This window comes from Mycteria americana, chromosome 16 (genome assembly GCF_035582795.1).
Source record: "Mycteria americana isolate JAX WOST 10 ecotype Jacksonville Zoo and Gardens chromosome 16, USCA_MyAme_1.0, whole genome shotgun sequence".
Taxonomy (NCBI): domain Eukaryota; kingdom Metazoa; phylum Chordata; class Aves; order Ciconiiformes; family Ciconiidae; genus Mycteria; species Mycteria americana.
In genome coordinates this window covers 3,983,498-4,002,027 of record NC_134380.1, presented here as the reverse complement: position 1 = coordinate 4,002,027, position 18,530 = coordinate 3,983,498, and the positions used below count along the sequence as shown (strand labels likewise).

The 18,530-nt window shown below is 49.4% G+C and overlaps 1 long non-coding RNA gene across 2 annotated transcripts; it reads left to right on the top strand.

Annotated features, from left to right (window-relative positions):
- Positions 1-3,223: 3,223 nt before the first annotated feature.
- Positions 3,224-17,792, top strand: LOC142417815 (uncharacterized). Of its 2 annotated transcripts, none has more exons than XR_012778123.1 (3): positions 3,224-3,501; positions 16,662-16,870; positions 17,662-17,792. It is a non-coding gene; the product is annotated as an uncharacterized LOC142417815 (long non-coding RNA). The 2 variants fall into 2 exon arrangements; XR_012778122.1 differs by lacking the exon at positions 3,224-3,501 and adding an exon at positions 16,465-16,534.
- The last annotated feature ends 738 nt before the right edge of the window (positions 17,793-18,530 follow it).

Below are 18,530 nucleotides of genomic sequence, written 5' to 3'. Positions count from 1 at the left end.
ACTGGCTTCTCTGAAAACCAGGGGCATCTCCTGGGGCTCAGAGGCCATAGCACTGAAGCAGGAGTGAGTGGTTAGTTGGTTTTGGGAGAGTCACATCTTGGATGTTTTGGGGCAACAGCTGAGAAGTTCAGTAAAAGCCTCAAGGTTGCTTCTGGGTGTACATTTTGCACTCTTGCTGGGGAGCATGTGCTGTCCAGCCTGGACTAATTACTGGGGCAAATGTGTGTTGCAGCAATGCTGCTTTTGCTGCTATGTCCCCCCATCGCGGGGGGTGAATCGGGGCACAGAGGTTCTTCCTCTGGCTGGCAGAGTCTCACTGGAGTGTTTTTTCATGGTATTACTCATGCATATGTCAGAACAAAACTACTATGGAGGAGGCTGGGTGAGGCAGTGATGAGCTTCTGGATTGAAAAACACACCATGGAGGTCTTGTCTCCTGCTGGGAGTGGGGCCAGGGTGGGCTTACAGCACCTGGGACGCCTGAGCTTTGGCTCTGCCCTCTGCAGCTGGTGGCCATGTAGTTTTAAGCACTGAGCTGGGATGTGTGGAACATCTTGTGCATGTAATGAGGATCTGCTTGTGCCTCTAATCTACTGGAGGGATCTCCCAGTAATAGCAGTGCGTGGGGTGCTGGGTGAAGCTCCCTGCTCTGTCTCCGTTGCAGCAGGTTGCACCCCTGGGACCCACAGCAGCACGTTGCTTGCGGGCAGCGGCGTGTGCTGTGCTCTGGGGAGTGCAGGGCCGGTTATCCCACCCTGTGGCCTTCACCCTGCAGTGTTAGAGAGTTGGGGGTGCAGAAGTGGGGATCCCCCTTGGTGCTGCTGCCTCTCAGTGGCTCCTGGAGAGACCTGCTTTGGGAAGGAGGCGAATTCTTAGCCTGGGGTGATGTGGGACACCCTTCTGGCCAAAGGGATGGTGACCCCAGCAGCTTTGCTGCCAACTCCAGGTTGCCCCGAAAGGTTGATGGGTTTCTGATGGAACCCGTGGGCTCTTCTCTGGGTTGGAGCCTGGAGCCATGAGGCTGAATCCTGCTTGGTCCTGACCTCTCCTGTGATAAACATATTTATCCCACTTGAAATGAGCTGAGGGAGAAGGGCTTTGGGCCAAGCTTGAAGGAGAGCTCTGCTGCCACATACAGTGGTGAGGGCATTATTGCCCTACATGGAAACTTGCTGAAATTCCTTATTAAAAGGAGAGAGATGAGGAAGGGGTGGATGAAGCAGGATGGGTGCCACTGTCACCTCTGTGGGTGCAGGGAGCCGGGACAGGTGCCCATCCAGGACCATAGTGGTTGTGGAGGGATTGCACCATCACCAACCAGTTTCTCCGGTTCCTTTGGGAAGCACCAAATCCAGTTGGAGTTGGACTGGTTTGTGCAGAGGCTTTATTTGCCTGGAGAGGAGAAAAAAAAAAAAAAATTAAAAAAAATCAGTTCAGTTGCCTCAGCCCGGAGTTGTGTTTTTAAAGGGAGCAGCGTGGGGGTGGGGGGGTGGGCACCCCCCACGCTGCTCTTGTGCTATCGCCGTGCTGGAGCCTGCCCCGGAGCTGATTTACACTGTGGTTTTTAGAGAGGACAAATGGGGACTCGAATGAGGCGCAAACAAACACATCTTTCATTATGATCCAGATTGTGGAGCTTCTTGGAGATGTGTCAATGCTTTGCACGGGAGCCACTCGTCAGGTGGAGACGACAGTACGCCGGTCATACAGTTCGCCTGTGCGTTGTCGGCTGATGGGAGGATGAAATTCAGGCACAGGCATGTGTCAGGGACAGCTTTCAGAATGGGCATGAGATCGTTACACAGGGCTGGGGCAGTTAAGCCAAGCTTGCCTTGCTCTTGGGCTTTTTCCTTCTGACTATGCAGTGTTGCCACTCTTCCTGGGGTCATTCTTAGGATTTCTCTGGAATAAGCAGACTATTCAGCTATTGCTGTGCCCCAAATGCAGAAAGACTTCATGTATTAAAGATCAGCCGGGGGGAAAAAAGTGCTTTCAAAATCCACCCCAAATGCTGCCACCCTGAAAGAGTTTTCTTTAATCCTCCGGGGGATGTTTTAATCTGTGGCTGCTTTTTGCTAGTAACAGAGTGTTGATTTTTTTGTCAGTGTTTGGGGGTGACAGGGACGTCCCAGCCCTCAATGCTGGTGGATACTGGGGAGCTGGGTATGAGTGGTGGATTTTGGACAAGGAAGACCTGGGCTGGTCGGTCTGGCTCAAGCACTGACTAACTTCAGACAGTGAATGCCACAGTCAATGGGGATGTGTCCCTGGCTGGGCTCGTCTAGTTCAATTGCCCCTTTGCACTGAGAGGACACCAAGTGCCTTCTGCTGACTCATGGATGCAAATGCCTCCTTACGCCATGGGTGTAAACACTGCAGGAGTGGCTCCTGGAGATGTGAGGATCTAGTATGGGTATTAATTGTGCTTGAGAGATCTTTAAAAGTAGCTAAACCTGAAGCTAAACCTTGGCTGTTATTTCACCTAGGTTTGTTTCCACTGTTTCTGAAGCCCTTCAGAAGGGGTGGGTTCAGCCCATGAGTCAGGCCAACCATGTCTGCCCACCTTTGCAGGGTTGTTTTGGCTCGTTGCCTTATCTCCCTTGTGATACCACATGCCCTTTGCTTCCCCCTTCGTGACACAGGGCCCTCTGCAAGCAGGGAATGGGTGATGATGTTAAGCAAGTCCTGTGTAAGCAGCCTGGTTTTGGGGAACTGCTGCAGAGGCAGCAGAAGTGAAGCTGGGTGGAAAAACCCCTCTATGCTTTTTGAACTTCCAAAACCAATGTAGCCTTAGCTTAGCATCCAAAACTAAACTATCATTTCTCTCAAAGCCGTAGGTATCAGAGTATGTGACATTTGGAAATATCAGGGCACAAATTTTATCTGCTGTGGCATTGTCTACTGGCTATAGAGGTGGTCAGCGACTGCCATAATTTGCAGAGCTGATGGGCACTGGCAGCTCTCGCTCTGGCTGCACCACTGAGCAGGGCAGCACTCCCTGTTCTCAGCTCTTTTGCTCAGTGTTTCCCTTCTTTCCATGTCTGCAGGCTGGTATTAGTCTGTTGTGGGTGTGAAAGGGTGCACGTGAGCTGAGGTGCCCTGCTTGGGCTCCCTGTGGGTGCTTACCCAAAGCCTTTCGGGACTCCCTTTGCCTCATTTGCAGGATGACTTGGCTGCTCTTGGCAGACGAGGCTGGGCTGGGGGTGAGCACAGCTCAGGCATTTCATTTTTGCTTATGGGACCCCTGTGAGTCAGGTAACCTGATTCAAAGCTACGTGGTGTCAGCCCAGAGGGTCTGTGTTGTGGCATCCTTCAGCCTTCACACTGCTGACACTCTTCACGATGGGGTGAGTACATCCTTGTCCCTGTGTGAGCTGCAGCTGCCCTTGATACACTCTGGCTGGAGCCCCCTGGACGTGCTGGAGAACTCTCCTGGTTTCCATGCACTATGGAAAGAAAAAGACGTCAGAAAAATCTGGACTTTCTGATATTCATTCACAGGTAAGCAATGACACAAGTGGAGCATGGACAGACAAGGGCGTGGGCACGCCATTGACCTGAGAGCATTGCTCTCTGCACCCAATCCAACTGGCTGCTTCCCCTGGGGACACCAAGGACCAGCATAAGGGTGCTGGTGACCCCTGCTCTGGTCTGACGTATGACGTGGGTCTGCTTAAACCCTGGGACTTTAAGCATATGGCCTGCCCATATTGTTCCTGGGGTGCTGATGCTGCTTGTAGCTATGGGGAGCTGCAAAGACCGGGCTGGTGGGGAACAGAGCCCACAGCTCCTTAATGCTGCCTGGGCTGGGGAAGGCTGAGAATCGCTGTCTGGGGGAGTATGATGGCAGTAACTTGTCGATACATGGGCCAGCATGTACCAAAGTCTGACGCTCATCCACAAAACGGAGCCTGGGCTGCTCCTGGATGGCCCCTGAGCCGGAGAGACTTGCCCTGCTCACCTCCCCGTGTAAATCTTGCGCATTGCAAACTGCTGCTGTTGTTTAGATGGATGTGAGATAGTTCAGCCTGGAGCTGAGTTCAGCACTCAGCTCTAAGTTTAATGCATACAAATGCTGCTGAAGAGTTAATGGGAAACAGAGTGTGGAGGAAAATAAAGAAAGACCTTTTGAGGTCTCAGCTGCTCAGAGTAATATTTGGGTTTGGTGACTCTCCGTATCTTAGAGATGGGAATGCAGCAAAGCTCTTTGAGTCCAGAGTATACAAGGAGCCCGACAAGATTGTGGGCTAATATCAACAAACCTTTTGGAGAAGCAGATCCTGTCTGCTCCAGCAAAGCCACAGTGTTATTTTTCTTTCAACAAATATATTGAGACAATAATAACGCTGTGCAGATTGGTTGTCCCTGGCCTACATGATTTATTAGGAAACAGAAACAATTGCAGTCGCTGGAAAAAAAAGCTTTGGACATGGATTTTTTTTTTCTTCTTCTTTTTATTTTCTTTTTTTCCCCCCCTTGAATTCCTCATGAACTAGAAAAAGGCCACCTAGTCTGGTCCCAGGAGAGGGGTTGCCTCCCTGCTTGCATTTCTTACTGGACCACCAACCCTGGGCTTGCTGCTTAAATACTTCAGTCCTGGGGAGGAGGAGGGGAGTGAAACAGTGCTGGTGGGAGAGGTTGGGAGAAGGTGATACAGCCACAGAATAACAGTCCCAGGCAGAGAAGCAGAGCAGGTCTGGAGGGGAGACCTGCAATCTGTTTCCAGTTGTCGGTGACTTGGGGACAAGTTGCTTCCTCTCTCTGAGCTTCCCTTTCCCTCTATTTATCCTGTTTGGTTAGTGCAAAAGCTCTTGAGAGCGGTGCTGCTGGCTGTGTGCGTGCTGCACCGGGCGCCATGGGGTCCTCAGCCCGGCACGTGGCTGCAGGTGCAATCGAAGCACGAGAGGTGATTGCAATTACATGTTGCACGCTGCGCTTGCTGGTGCTGGTGGCATTCGGCTCCTGCCCCTCAGCTCGAGTACAGGATGGCTTCCCTTTATTTGTTTTTATTTGTTTAGTTTTATTTGTTGCCTCCTCAATTGGTAAAACCCCTGGGGAAGAGGCAGACAGGGCAGGCAGGTGGCTCCACCACGTTGGTGGCTTTCTCCTCGCTGCTCAGAAATTGCAAAAGCCGTGAGCTATTTGGCTTACAGAGCGGAGCATCATGATATTTCTGGTGGGTGCCCCAGGCGGATGAATGCTGGCTCCAGGCATGCCTGCCTTGTCCCTGCAATGTTGTTCCACCCTTTTCCAGCCTGCCTTTGGCCTGTGATGGGGTAGATGAGCTCTTTTGCTGGAGGGCCAGGTCTCCTTGAGACCACGGGGTTGGGACGCTCCTCCATCCAGGGGCAGCGGGTCCCTGGGGGTAGTGGGACGCAGCCTTTTCAGAGCGGGAGGCTTCCCGACCTCCTTGGCCCGCTGGCGGGCATCCAAGGCTCTGTGGGAGCTCCCGTCACCCGCAGCCTCTCCCGGGGGCCGTGTCCTCCCTCCGCGCCCAGACGCCGCTGCTGCAGCATGGTCATCGCTCAGGCGGGCTGCCTGGTGCGGGGGTGGAGGGCCTGGCGCTGGCCCGGGAGCCGGGGCGCTCACTGGCCTTGATGAGAGGTGGCTGGAGGACAAGGCTGTTCCTCCGCCACGGAGCCCCTGCTGCAGATGGGGGGGGTTCTGCTCAGGATGGGTACAAGCAGCTCCCCAAAACGCCCCGTGGGGATGGGGGAGGGCTGAGCTCCACCGTGTTGGGGCTGACCCCAGCCTTGCACAGTCCTGCTTGCACCCACGGCCCTGTGCATCAGTTTTACTGGGTTTTCTAAAAAGAAACCCATGGTTTTGGTTAATAAAGTGTAAGGGGCTCCCTCACAGCTCACCAAAGCGTCTCTGATTGCTTTACTGAGGCAGCAGGACCAGGTGCTTTGGCAGGGAACTGCCGACTGAGCGTCTGCGCAAGTAAGTGATATCATCACGGTTTGCTTTGCCTTCAGAAATGACTAAGATTTTCTCTGGTTTCCAGTTGACCCCGTGGCTCCGTGTTGATGATAGGAGCAGGCTGTTTAGGTTTGAGTTCATGCTGCCCTGACCAGCCCCGAATCAACCTCAAAAACTGGAGATGGATTCAGCAGGTAGAGGGAGGGGAGAGAGCTGCATCCACTGCACCCAGCTCTTGCTGTTATTAAATTAGGGATTGATGGGAATCATCTCTGATTCATTCTCCAGCTGAAACACAAGCATTTTGCATTTGCCTGAAAGGATTAAGTTTTTAAAGCTCCTGCCCTTCTGGCTGGATGTTTTCCTCTGAGGGGTTAGTTAGCCCAAGCTCCCAAATTTAAAGGAAAAAAAACAAAACAACAAACTAGGGGGTTGGGGGGTGGTTTTCCTCTGTGATCTTTCTGTTCCATGCCTGGAGTCAGTACAAATTAGCTATATTCAATTATTGCAGGGGGCTATAGGAGGCCTGGGTAATTGCCGCATTTGGTTCCTTTTCTCTTGGGTTTCACTGACATTTCAGATAGTAAATGAGCAGTTCCTTCCCCCTACAGATGTTTTCTGTTGGTCATAGTTGGGAAGAGACCTTAGATGCTAAATCCATGCGCTTCATTTGTGGTTTTTCTAGGCTTGTTTAAATCAGCGTGGGGCACAGGGCTTGCTTGGCTCTGGATGCTCCTGCCATTGGGGCACGCAGGGTGGACCGCAGCGGGGTAGACTGCAGCGGGGCCCCTTGGAGTGGCTCTGGGGAGTGCAGCCCTCCCTCCCCTCCCTGCTTGCATAAAAGAGGAGGTAAAGAAAAAGTGAATCTTGGTGGCCAGACCCCCCCAACGTTTTTTGAATTTTCTGTTGCTGCGGGGTGCCAGGTCCCTTCCCTCCTCAGCCCAGCTCCTGCCAGATCGGCTAAAGCACAGACTGCTTGGACGAGCACAGCGGGCTCATGCCAGAGAGGTCCCGGGAGGAATGAAATAGATCCGGTTGTAACCACCCAGCTCGCTTTTCACCCTCAACCTCTTTCTGTCAGTGTTGGAAAACTGCAGGCACGGGGCCATGTCGTTGAGATGAAAAGGCTCGCAGGTGCACGCCATCCTCCTGTGGGCTGCTGGGCTTCCTCCGGAGCCGGGAGCTGAATGGAGCAGGGCTGTGGCTGCTGGGCCAGGACTGCCTGTGCTTTCACTTCGCCTGCAAGCGTCGAACCTGCACGTCTGCTACCACAGCCTTGAGCTCTGCTTTACCCCTGGATCAGCATGCTGTTAGACACAGGCCAAACCTGTGCTCCAGAATGAGGGAAGGGAAATCCATCTCTCTGCTGGAACTGGGTAATTTCTCTTTTAATGCAGGCATACACACACATATCTTGGAACATCATGGGATATTTCTGGGCTCCCAGGCTTTTCCTGAGCTCCTGTGGGCTGCCTCCACCAAGCATCCATGCTTAAGGATGTGCACAAGATCTAAACATCACTTGCCTTTTTGGGACAAAGGTGGTGTCAAAATTGCCTACAGGTTTTTCTTGGCTCCCTGAAGAAGGTGCATCATCTTCACTGGTGCTCAGCTGAGGACAGAGGAGCAGCAAAAAGAAAGCTGCAGAGCATAAATGATCTCTACATAACCAAGCACAGGTCTGGATTCCACTGCACCAGAATACAAAGGAGGAGGAGGATCCACAAGATCTTAAAGTCTTTAAATACTGAAGTTATTAATAAAGCCTAGATGTCACTGAACAATCTCCAAGTGATAAAGACTCGCTCTGCCTTTGCTTTGGACTAGTACAAGGGGAATGGAGAGTAGCTGTTGGGCTATAGCAATGATTTGGTGGTTTGCAGCGCAAATGCTCCCCAAGCTGGCTGCCATGCTCAGACTCACTCATTTTTTCATGAAAAGGCAGTAGCCTGCAGAGGCGCAGTGACCGTGGGTTATGGGTGCTGTACAGCTTTGAGACCCTCAGCCAGACCTGTGGGGCCTTAAACCCCAAAAGACCCAGTGGGGAGACAAGAATGAAGTTCCCCCAGTCTACCCAGGCCATGGAACTGGGTTGTGAACTTTGTCATTCTCTGTGAGAATGTTGCTTTTACAATTAAAACCCATGCAAACCCCCAGCCCTTGCTACTGCTCATGTTACCCCGGTGTCCTGGTTTTGGCTGGGATAGAGTTAATTTTCTTCCTAGTAGTTAGTACAGTGCTGTGTTTTGGATTTAGTATGAGAATAATGTGATGACACACTGATATTTTAGTTGTTGCTGAGCAGTGTTTATACTAAATCAAGGACTTTTCAGCTTCCCATACTCTGCCAGCGAGGAGGTGCACAAGAAGCTGGGAGGGGGCACGGCCAGGACAGCTGACCCAAACTGGCCAAAGGGCTATTCCATCCCATATGGCGTCATGCTCAGTATAGGAACTGGGGGGAGCTGGCCGGGGGGCAGCGATTGCTGCTCAGGGACGGGCTGGGTGTTCTTCAGCGGGTGGTGAGCGGTTGCATCACTTGTTTTTTCCTGGGTTTTGTTCCTCTCTCTCTTGTTGTTTTCCTTTTCATTACAATTTATTGTTGTTATTATTATTATTTCAATTATTAAACTGTTCTTATCTCAGCCCACGAGTTTTCTCACTTTTGCTCTTCAGATTCTCTCCCCCACCCCACCGGGTGGGGGAGGGTGAGCGAGTGGCTGTGTGGTGCTTAGTTGTTGGCTGGGGTTAAACCACGAAACCCAGCGAGATATCTGACATTTGAGACGGAATGGGAAGTCAAAGAATGTGAGGAATTTGGTGACTCAACATAGAGTTTATTATACCAGTCCTACCGTTTAAGCCCATGTAATGTAAGATTGTTTTATGGCATGTGGCACAGTTCTGTGGGTTAATTTATAAGCAAACAATAATTATTCAAATAGGGATTTTTTTCTGTGCCTACATAAACTTGTTATCTGTTTGGCAGCATGGGGATGCTGCAAAGAAACGCACATTTACATTTTTTGCATTGATGCTATTTGCTTTTCCTGGAGCAGCTCAATGGTGCATTGACTACAAGGGCTTACTACTGAACTTGACCTGGGAGTGGCATGGAGATAAGCCAAATGTTAAGAGAAAAGGAGCCCTTTGTGCGGAGATGCCAGTATATTAGGTCTCACTTTTAGGTCACACACTTGTTAGGGGTTCCTTCAAAGTGATGGATTCTTCTGCTAAAATTTAATGATGTCCGTTAAATCACAGGGTCATGAACTAGTACATGTGCTGAAAATGGTTTGCCAAGGGACCATGAAGACAAGGCCTTGTGTCAGGAGACTTCCAAAGCAAATTGGATTTTCCACACAGCAATGGCTGCATTTGAAGGTCTGTCAGTGGCCTGTAAAATTCTCCACCAGTGATAACAAGACAGAATTGCCAAGCACTGAAGCACTGCCACGAGCGTTACAGAACAAAACACTCTCCTCTCAGTACATAATAGCTGCTTGATCATCAGTCAAAGGAAGAATTATCCTAACCAGCAAACAGGCCCGAGGAGGCTGCTCCCTCTCTGCTGGGAGATTATCCCAGAGCTCCTGGGTTAAATCTGCTGTGGAGAGCCTGAGGATTTCTGAGAATGTCAGTCTGGAGCCAAGCGGTTGGGTAGGTGGATTTTAGGTTGAGTGCACAGAAAAGGATGAAGCAACTAGAGGTGAAGACTTGTATTCCTGAGCAGCCCTGTGGGGTCATCTGGTCCTGCTGGTGTCCAGCCCCAGGACAAGCCCTGCTCAGGCACATCTGTGCTGAAGGAAATGTGGACCAGTACAAGCATAGTTGGGTATCTATGTGGACAAGTCAATCAGTTCCCTGGTCTCTTGATCGTAACTTGATCTCTGTCTGTTTTTTTCAGTCTGGGTGCTGTGAAGGGTGGGTGCAAGGAATGACTTTACTGTCACCATACTGGGAGATGGGGTCACTTGTGTGGTTAGGTACTGATTGGATGGGAGGAAGGCATAAGATGATCAGAAAAGGTCTATTTCAGTCTATTTCAGAAAAGGACTGGGTGGAAGAGGCTGAGCCTGCTTCCTCCCAGTCTATGGCAAGAAGAGTCTTAGAAGTCTTCCCTCCCTAACCTGTTTCCTACGCCTGCTCTCTGCCTGGGCGTGGGTCGTGTGTCACTTGCTGGGTGGGAGATCCTGCAGCTTGTGTGCAGATCCATAAACAGAGAGTTTTCTACCTTCTGCGGTGTGACCCTTGAGGACAGGACTCTTTAATCATGATATCCGTCCACCCGCCTCACAACTATTTATATAAGGATTACATATAACAAGCGTTTCCGACAGACTGCTAAATTCATTGAAGCAGAATAACCTCTAGCCCAGCTCCATTGGCTGTGTTGGAGTTGCAGGAAGGATGATTTGGCTCATTACATAGAATCCTTAACTGCAATGGCTTGCTAGGCAACTTAATGTGGAGCCAGGAGGTCGGGGGTTCAACTTGAACTTAAACCCAATGCTAACAAATGGGGGAAGTTCCAGTTGTGATGGCAGTATATTTTAATGATGAGGTCACGTACAATGTCTGTTAAAGATGACTTCTGTCCTAAGCATGAAAAAATAAAGTGAAAGATAAAAGCCCCAAGGAAGACATCTCAGAAAATAGTCTAAATCCCAGTACTCTGGTCAGCTCTTCTTTAGCTGTTTTTATTAAGGACTTTCGTGTGATGGAGGAGGTACACCACAGCTGCATTGTATTTTCAGAGCAGGTAACACCACCAGACTTGACATTTGAGATTTGGGGCTCTTCATAAACCTTATGACAGGATAATTTAGAGTCACATTCACTTTCATTATTTAATGTTGGTCTTCTTTTAAAGCCTGATGACACAAAAGCACTTTTTGAGCTCTAAAAAGACTCACGTTGTCCTGAAGTGAAGTTGCCCCTATGCTGTGGGCCTCAGCTTGCAGTTCTCCAGAATCAGGAGAAGCTGGAGCACCCGGGGGACCTGGGCTGTAATCCCCTTCCTGCCCTGCATCTTCTGCTACTATGGGCCAGCTCTTTAGCGCAGTTTCTTCCTTTATACTGTAGTGTAATGATGCCTTGTGAAGACGAAGAAGGCAATGTAAGTGTTGAGAACAATTGCTATATTGGTTTGCTTGTCGGGGTTTCCTAATGACCCAGGTACATTTGGGGGCTGACATGCTTGTTCCTATCTTTCTACCACCTGCACTGAAAATTTCCTCGTAAAAACAGAAAATAAGTTTCTTCCTTGGTCAAACCCTTTCTCGAAAATGGTAAGGCCAGGTTTCTGTATTTCTCTCCCTGCCTTCATAGACCAGGGAAGTTAATTTTCCTCCCGTTTCCCATTCCATGAATTTTAATTGATTTTACAAGTAATCAAGCTAAGGCAAGCTGTTGGGGATGCAGCCTGAATCATTCATACTGAATCCAAAAAATACCTGCCTGCACTATCGTTGCTGGTCTCAAGGCTGGTTTCCAACCATTCTCACACCAGTTTGGCTGAACTGGTTTTAAAAGCAGTTTGAAGGCAAACTGCCCTTGTGCTGAGAGCGTTATGTACTTAACTGTGCCCGGCCTGAGCTTCAGCTTGGATTGCCACCTCCAAAAGCAGAGGGAAGTTCAAGCCCCATGCTCTTCTGGCCCTGACCTTTCAGCTGAGCTTTCCACCATGAAGATGGGTAGTTCCCAATTTCTCACTAAGGGAAGCTGCAGGCAGACAAACAAACAACAGAGCATTTTTGAACGAGAGGTCTGCCATCAATTTGCCTATGTTATGTGTGGGAAAGCCAAGAGCTCCTTCCTGGGCCAGCTGCATGGGCGCTGCTGGTCTTGGGCTGACGCCGGACCGGGGAACACATCGGTCACGCATACGCTGACCACTGGCTTCTCCAGTCTGAGCCTGGATTGAGTGGTGGAGAAGGCAGTTCTGGTTCCACCCAGTCTCTGAAGAATTTGATATATTTTACTGCCAAAAGAAAACAGCATAAATCATCTCTGAGTGCGGAGCTGTCTGGCTCCCTTGGAGGGAAAGTGCAGTTAGGGTGGGGCAAGAGGACACAAGGGTGCAATGCTGCTTTTAGGCTGGTGTGGTATAAAAATCCCCTCCAAGCTGCCTTCAGCCCAGTAAAACTTGGAGGTGGGTGGCTCTGTCACAGCCACGCCAAGTGATTTCTTGGAAGAGAGGGTGCCTGGGGACCGCTGCTGGGGTGATGCTGCATGGAGCCCAGGATAGCCTGGGGGTTTATCCTGTTCCCAGTGCGATGTGTGTGCATGTTTATGAAATCTATCTCCCTGGGTGATGTCATGACACGATGAGAAACTGGGTCATAAATTAGAGGAAGAAAAAAAAAATAGACCCCACTGTGGTCAGATGCTGGCAATAAATTCAGATAACAGCTCATCAGTGCCTCTTCCCTTGTTCTTGTTATGTGTATGCATTTTTTTTTCCAGTTGGGAGAAGAGCTGGTGAAAAGCAGCTGTTTTTTATTTGTTCTCCATCCACATCTGATTAGATAGTCCTTCTTCTGCCCACTGAGACGTGCTCGGGAACTCTCCCAGCCCCTCTGCTCACTCATTTTCTTGGGCATCAAGGAGCTTGGGACTGTTGGAGCTTTGTTTCACAAGCTGACAGCATTTCAGAGGTACAAAGGGCTCCTTCATGATCACAGGGCTTAGGTCCCACCAGGCCAGAGGGCATGGCCAGACCCTGCAGTGGGGCTGTCTATGAGGTGCTATGGGTTTGGGCCTGGGAAGACAGCAGTGGGGATGTGTTTCTCTCCCTGACATTAAGCTATTAATTTTTTTTTTAGGCAGTTCTGGGGCTTTGCAGCCCAGGAGGAGGGTAGTTTCCCTCCAGGCTCTGCAAATGTGCTTACCACCAAGGCTGATGGGGAGGCAGCCGTGCCGCAAGGAGGAAAGAGGGTTGTGGTTTTGTACCAGCGGGAGAGGATAACCGAACGGTTAGGTGGGTAGTGAGGGGGAGCAGAAACACAGGTGAGGGCAGGGTCATGCGTACCCCTAAATGTATTGCTTACTAAAGGCTAAACAAGGAAAATGGGGAGCTTCTTGGTTGTTGAAACCAGTGTGAAAACTCCCGTCAACTCCACCGAACTTCAAATCAAACCTTTCCAGGCCAAGCCCATAAGGCTTCTTCACATCATGCTACTGGAGGACTCCCCCATCAAAGTGTTTCGCAGGCAGATGTCTTCTTTCAGGAGACACATATGAGTGTTTTGCTCAGGGCGAGAAGACCGTTCCGGTCCTGTCCTGCCTCTGCCTTCCCTTTCCCTTGCTACGCGACTGGTTGGCAAGATTAAGATGTCTGGTCCTTCTCTCTTCCTCCTGCTGCAGCTGCTAGTTGGTGTCCGGATCCTTAGTGCAGACATAAACCATTAGCAAGGGTGGTTAGTCATGGGATGGATGAGCTCGTTACCAAAACAAAACTTTGAACCAGAGCTTCCCTGGTCAGCAGCCCTCCTCCAGCACAAGAAAAAGGACAGATAAGCTTATCTGAGCCTGAGAACTTTTACTTTTTTTTTTGCTAGGTGGGAAGGGGATCTCCCATTACAAGTCTGAAGCTGTGATGTTGAGCTCCTGGTGCTGTGCCTGGGCAAGTCCTGACCACGCTCCCCCATCATGTGCTGAGAAGTGAACTTGCAGCTCACGTAACCCTCACCTGTTAACTGATGGGGGTTATGGGCTCTGTGGCTTTGCCTCAGATTCCCAAGTGAATTTCTGGGAGTCCCAGGTTAACTCCTGTGCAGAGGATGAGTGGGGATCGCAGAGCCCCTGAAGCAGAGGTTCCTGGAGAAGAGGGGGAGGGATGCAACCCTCCTGTACGTCAAATGCAAACACGGAAATAATAAGGTGGGAAACATTCTTGAACTTATCTCAGAAACAAGTTTTCTTTGGGTCAGCTTAAATTCCTGGCAAAAATTCACAGTTGATTTTATTCCAAACTTGTTTCTATTTTATCCAGGCAGCTTGCATGCTAAATACCGTGGAGGCGATTCAACCCCATGCAAAGGAGCAGCCAGTGTCCATGTGCCCCTCGGATGTGTGCCGAGCCCTGGAGGTTTCCGTGACGTGCAGGGTGCAGCCCGTGCAGAGGGGAGGGCAAGGGGGGGATTTACCCTGCCCAGATGCTGGGGATGACACGAAACTTGGCCCATGTTACAGCTGCTCTGGCCTGCAGTGACCATGTTGGTGCAAAATCTCCATCTGACTCTGTATCAGCAAGCTCAGTTTTGAAAAGAAGGATAACTTGTTTTATTTTACCAAAGCTTTGTGAGATAGTGAGGTTTCCGGATAGGATCTGCAATGCTCAGGTTCAGGTATCAGTTGCATAATTTCCTGTGTTATTTCAACACTCTAGTCTTTGTTCATTTTCTTTGTTTCTTTTTATTTTTTTTTAAAGAGCTTCTTTGCATACGGGATAAGTCTTATATAAGCATATGTTGGGTTGGAAATTTTTTTTTTTAAGTATTTTTTTTGGCAGAGAACTCCTGGCACATGATACAGCACTCAGAGCCATCAACCGTAGCTGTGATACAGATGTTCATTGCCTGTATAATCTTTCTCATATCAAGCAATTACCCTGAGCCAATTTCTTTATTTTAAGCACCTTGTTGTGGGAACAGAGCTGTAAATGCATGAATTGCTGAGTTCCCGTATACTTTTTTACAGCAGACAAACAAAAAAATTCAGCGAAGGACCTCAGTGAAAACCAAACATGCAGGGTGCTTTAGATAAGAAAGGACAGCCACTAACAGAGAGGTTAAAAAAAAAAGTCCCTCTCGAAAGAGATACACTGGAGGAGTGCCAATAGCACATAGCAGTGTGGAGACTAAATAAAACCAGGTGAGTTTCCTGCCATTGTGGACTATCAAATGTGATTTCCATTTGTGATGGACGTGCTGTCTCTGCCAAGATCATCTGGAGGTTTTCATTTTAGGACTTATTATTTTTGTTGGCCCAATATAGATATATTAGTTTTAATACAGCCCAGAGTGCTAAAAGGGAACATTGCAGGAATGACATTCACAGCAGATGAGGAAAAATGCCCTTATCAGAGTGAGAGGCTCTTCTGGGAGAAGACTTTTCTCTTATCAGCAGTATAGGTCTTAGGATTGCTTCTAATGCAAAACAAATAGGAAAACCTAATGAGAGGAAATGATGTATTAGCATTGATCCTCAGTCCAGAGCCACCAGGTAACATCCTTCCAAATTAAGAATGTGGCTCTGTCCCAAAATATCACTCAAAAACTAGGTGTGAACCTGAGATCTAGATCAGGCTGGTTTGCACTTCTAAAGTGATACAAAGAGGCTGGCAAGCTGCCTTACAACAACAACAAAAATATCAGAGAAGGTTTCTCTCTCCCAGAGTGATGCGCATGGGTGGAGCAGAGCTGGAAGGGCCCTCCTGCAGCTGCAGCATGTCAGGACAGGGGGATCTGCCCTGGGTCTGCTTTGCCACACGCTCCGAGCTGAGCTGCTGGCCACGGTGGGTGTGCGTCATCCCAGCGATGCTCAGCTCCCGTCTGCCGGTGCCGGTGCCGGTGTCTGTTTCGTTCTCCTCCAGCTCAGGAGCCTCAGGAACTTGGTGCAGTTACGCTCGGGGGCTGTGCCCAGTGACCATGAGGACGTGTTCAGGGGTGCCCACTGGTCCAGTTGTGAAGTACGTGCTAAGTGAGCATCACGTGTGCAGGAAATCTGGGAGCAGCCCTTTGCTGTGGCTTGGAGTGCACCGAGTTCACTTGAGTGAATGCTCAAGGGATTGCCTGGAGCAAGGCCCAAAGGGGGATCTGCTTACATGAATAACAAGAATATGCAGTAAAAATAGTTAATGCTAATGATGTTCTGAAAGGGATATTAAACTTGCTGCTTCAGGGCTAAGAAATCTGCACCTCTAAGAGGCCAGAGTTAAATATAACACGCTGGAAAATGAGTCCAGATCTGCTACTGGATCAGGTGGTGGGAGCCCTGAGACATAATGGTCTCCTGGAATCATGAATTTGGCATTTTTCAGGCTTTTGCAGATGGACTGGGGCTGATTTCTGAGCAGCAGTTGTTTACTTATAAAAATGCCACACAACTGAATGACAACTTTCTTGTAAGAGATCTTTTAAAACAGAGGACTCGTAAGGAGGGCAGCCTCCCGGCAAAATCCATACCAGTTTTGGAAAAGGTATGGGCATTTACATGCTCTGTGCCTCCTGCCCGAGGTATGAATCTCTCTTCTTAGAAAGTAAGCCATTAAAATCTCGTTTGGGTGGCCATGGACTAGGGAAGAAGGAGGGGAAGGAAGTGCAGATATGACAACCCATCATGGTCCTTCCACCTGCCCCGGATGTGTCCTCTTACCACCGAGTGGCCACAGCAAGCAGCTACTGGATATACTGGTGCAGTGGTTATGGGCTGGAGTGAAAAAAAAAAATGGGGGCACCTGTCATTTGCAGGTAGGTGAAGGCATTTGTTATTTGATCCTCTGCCTCACAGTGCATGTGATGCATCTGAGCCAGCCCTGGCCACATTCTCACCTGGTGTGACCTGAGATGTTGGGATCCAGCCTGTGCCTCCGGAGCATGACCCTGAGGTGTGTGGTGTGTGGAGGTGCCCGACTCAGTGGAAACGCTGGGGGCTTTGACCTGCCTCTGCAGAGCAAGGTGATGTGGGCCAGAGTAAGACCTGGATGTTCCCTGAATGTTCTCATCCTGTCACAGGGGTTTTTGCTGTGGCCAAGGTCATCCCACAGAGAGGTGGCACTGCCACTGCCATCCTGCTGAGCAGTTTCTTCCCCTGCCAAGCCAAATTCCCTGACTGGTCCATGTCCACGTGCCATTGCTTGGCTCAAGCAGAAGAAGCTATGACCAGCCCATCCCATCTGCTTGCCACGGCCACCTTCTGGGAGTCACTACTTCTGATCCAACTGGTTTGTTCCATTTTTGCCTAACCCATTCTGGTTAAACTGTAGGAAATTAATAGAAATAGGAAATGATAGAAACACCCTTTATATGTTGAGGAAGAGGAGAGGACACAAACAAGGAGATACGAAGCATTTAGAGGGGGCAGTGATTTCTGCAGCTGCAGCAGGCTGGGGGGAGCACTTACATACCTGGCACCCCAAAAGGGTATATGACTCTGGTCTGTGGCTTCAGGTGTTGGCGTGCAAGAGTTCTATAGCCCCATTCCCACCACTGCAGCTCAACAGGAGTGACACCTAAACTGTAGAGGGGTTTAGCTCCCTGACCCAGACCCAGGAGAGCAGCTGCTCCAGGGAACAGGACAGGAGTGGTGTCTCTGGCCTTGAGGCCATAGCAGATCTGGTGGGACATTGGTGTTGGGGTTGGCCAAGGGGAAAGGAATCATTTAAGGAGAGCAATGGTTGCAGAAGGGGCTTGAAACAGTATGCTTTCTACCTACCCTCCACACATCTGGGTTCTCGGCATCCTCCCACCGGCCCCTTGCTGGGCCCAGGATCAAGAGGGATTATTTAGATATTTGCATGCTATTCTGAAGTTATTCAATTGTTTCTGGAATAGCTGAGTCTGAGCTGGGATTTTGTAGGGATTTTGCAAGAGCCTCTGTAATGGACAGAAGTTGTTCACTCCTCAGAAATTCTCCAGACCCAGCAGTCTAGGGAAGGTTCATCTGTCAACAATTGTTGATGGTGTTGGTTAGCACCAGCTCTTCCCTTTGACAGATTGTGCTACTCTCTTCCAGGACTTTCATTTACAGGAGACTTCTGGCAGCCTGCTGCTTCCTAGATAGAAAAGCCAACAAACAGTCTGTTCCTTCTCCTCACCAGATTCATAATGTCATTTCTTCAGAGGCAGGATCTCAACTATTGCTCAGTTGGTGTAAGTTTGCTGATTTTTTTCTCCACTTCTTCACCAAACCATTTTTGCTCTGCACGTATTGCTGGGAGATGTGTAAAGATTCACCATGTGTTTTTCCTAAAAAGATGGTAGGGAATATGTGCATTTGGAAATGTGGGTCTGATTTTGATATTTTTTTTTCCATTTCCCCTGAAAGAAAAGAACTATGAGGCAGGCTGAAAGCAAGCTGGGCTTGCTGGAAGCCAAAGGTAAAATATCCACAGTTCTCCCTCAGAGGGCATAAACTGTGTTTATGGTTATGCTGTTGCAGCAGGCGTACCTCCTTTGTGTCTCACCGAGCTTAGTAGCTGTTCTGCCATCATTGCTCTTTGAAATGCGAGAGCAAAATTAATTTCAGGAGAGAAATAAATGGATTTAGAGCAAGGATGAATTTGGCTTCTTGTGCCACAGGAATGCAAGAAATGACCCAGTGAAAGGAAACTAGACAATGCAAACCTCACATAAATCTGGGGAGAAATTCTAATCCAAAGTACTCACTGACTTTCACTGATGCTCCCCTTCATCTCACCAGTATTTCATTCTTCTTAAATGCAGCCCCACCACTGGCAAATCTTCAGAGAAGTCAGTTCTTGCACAAACAGGAAAGCAGACTCCCTTCCCACTAATTTAGGTGGTGTTCCCAGTCCATGGCCAGAGGACACAGGGGCAGGGAGGTGCGTTTGCCTCCAGGACCAGGTTTGAGGCTGGTCTGGA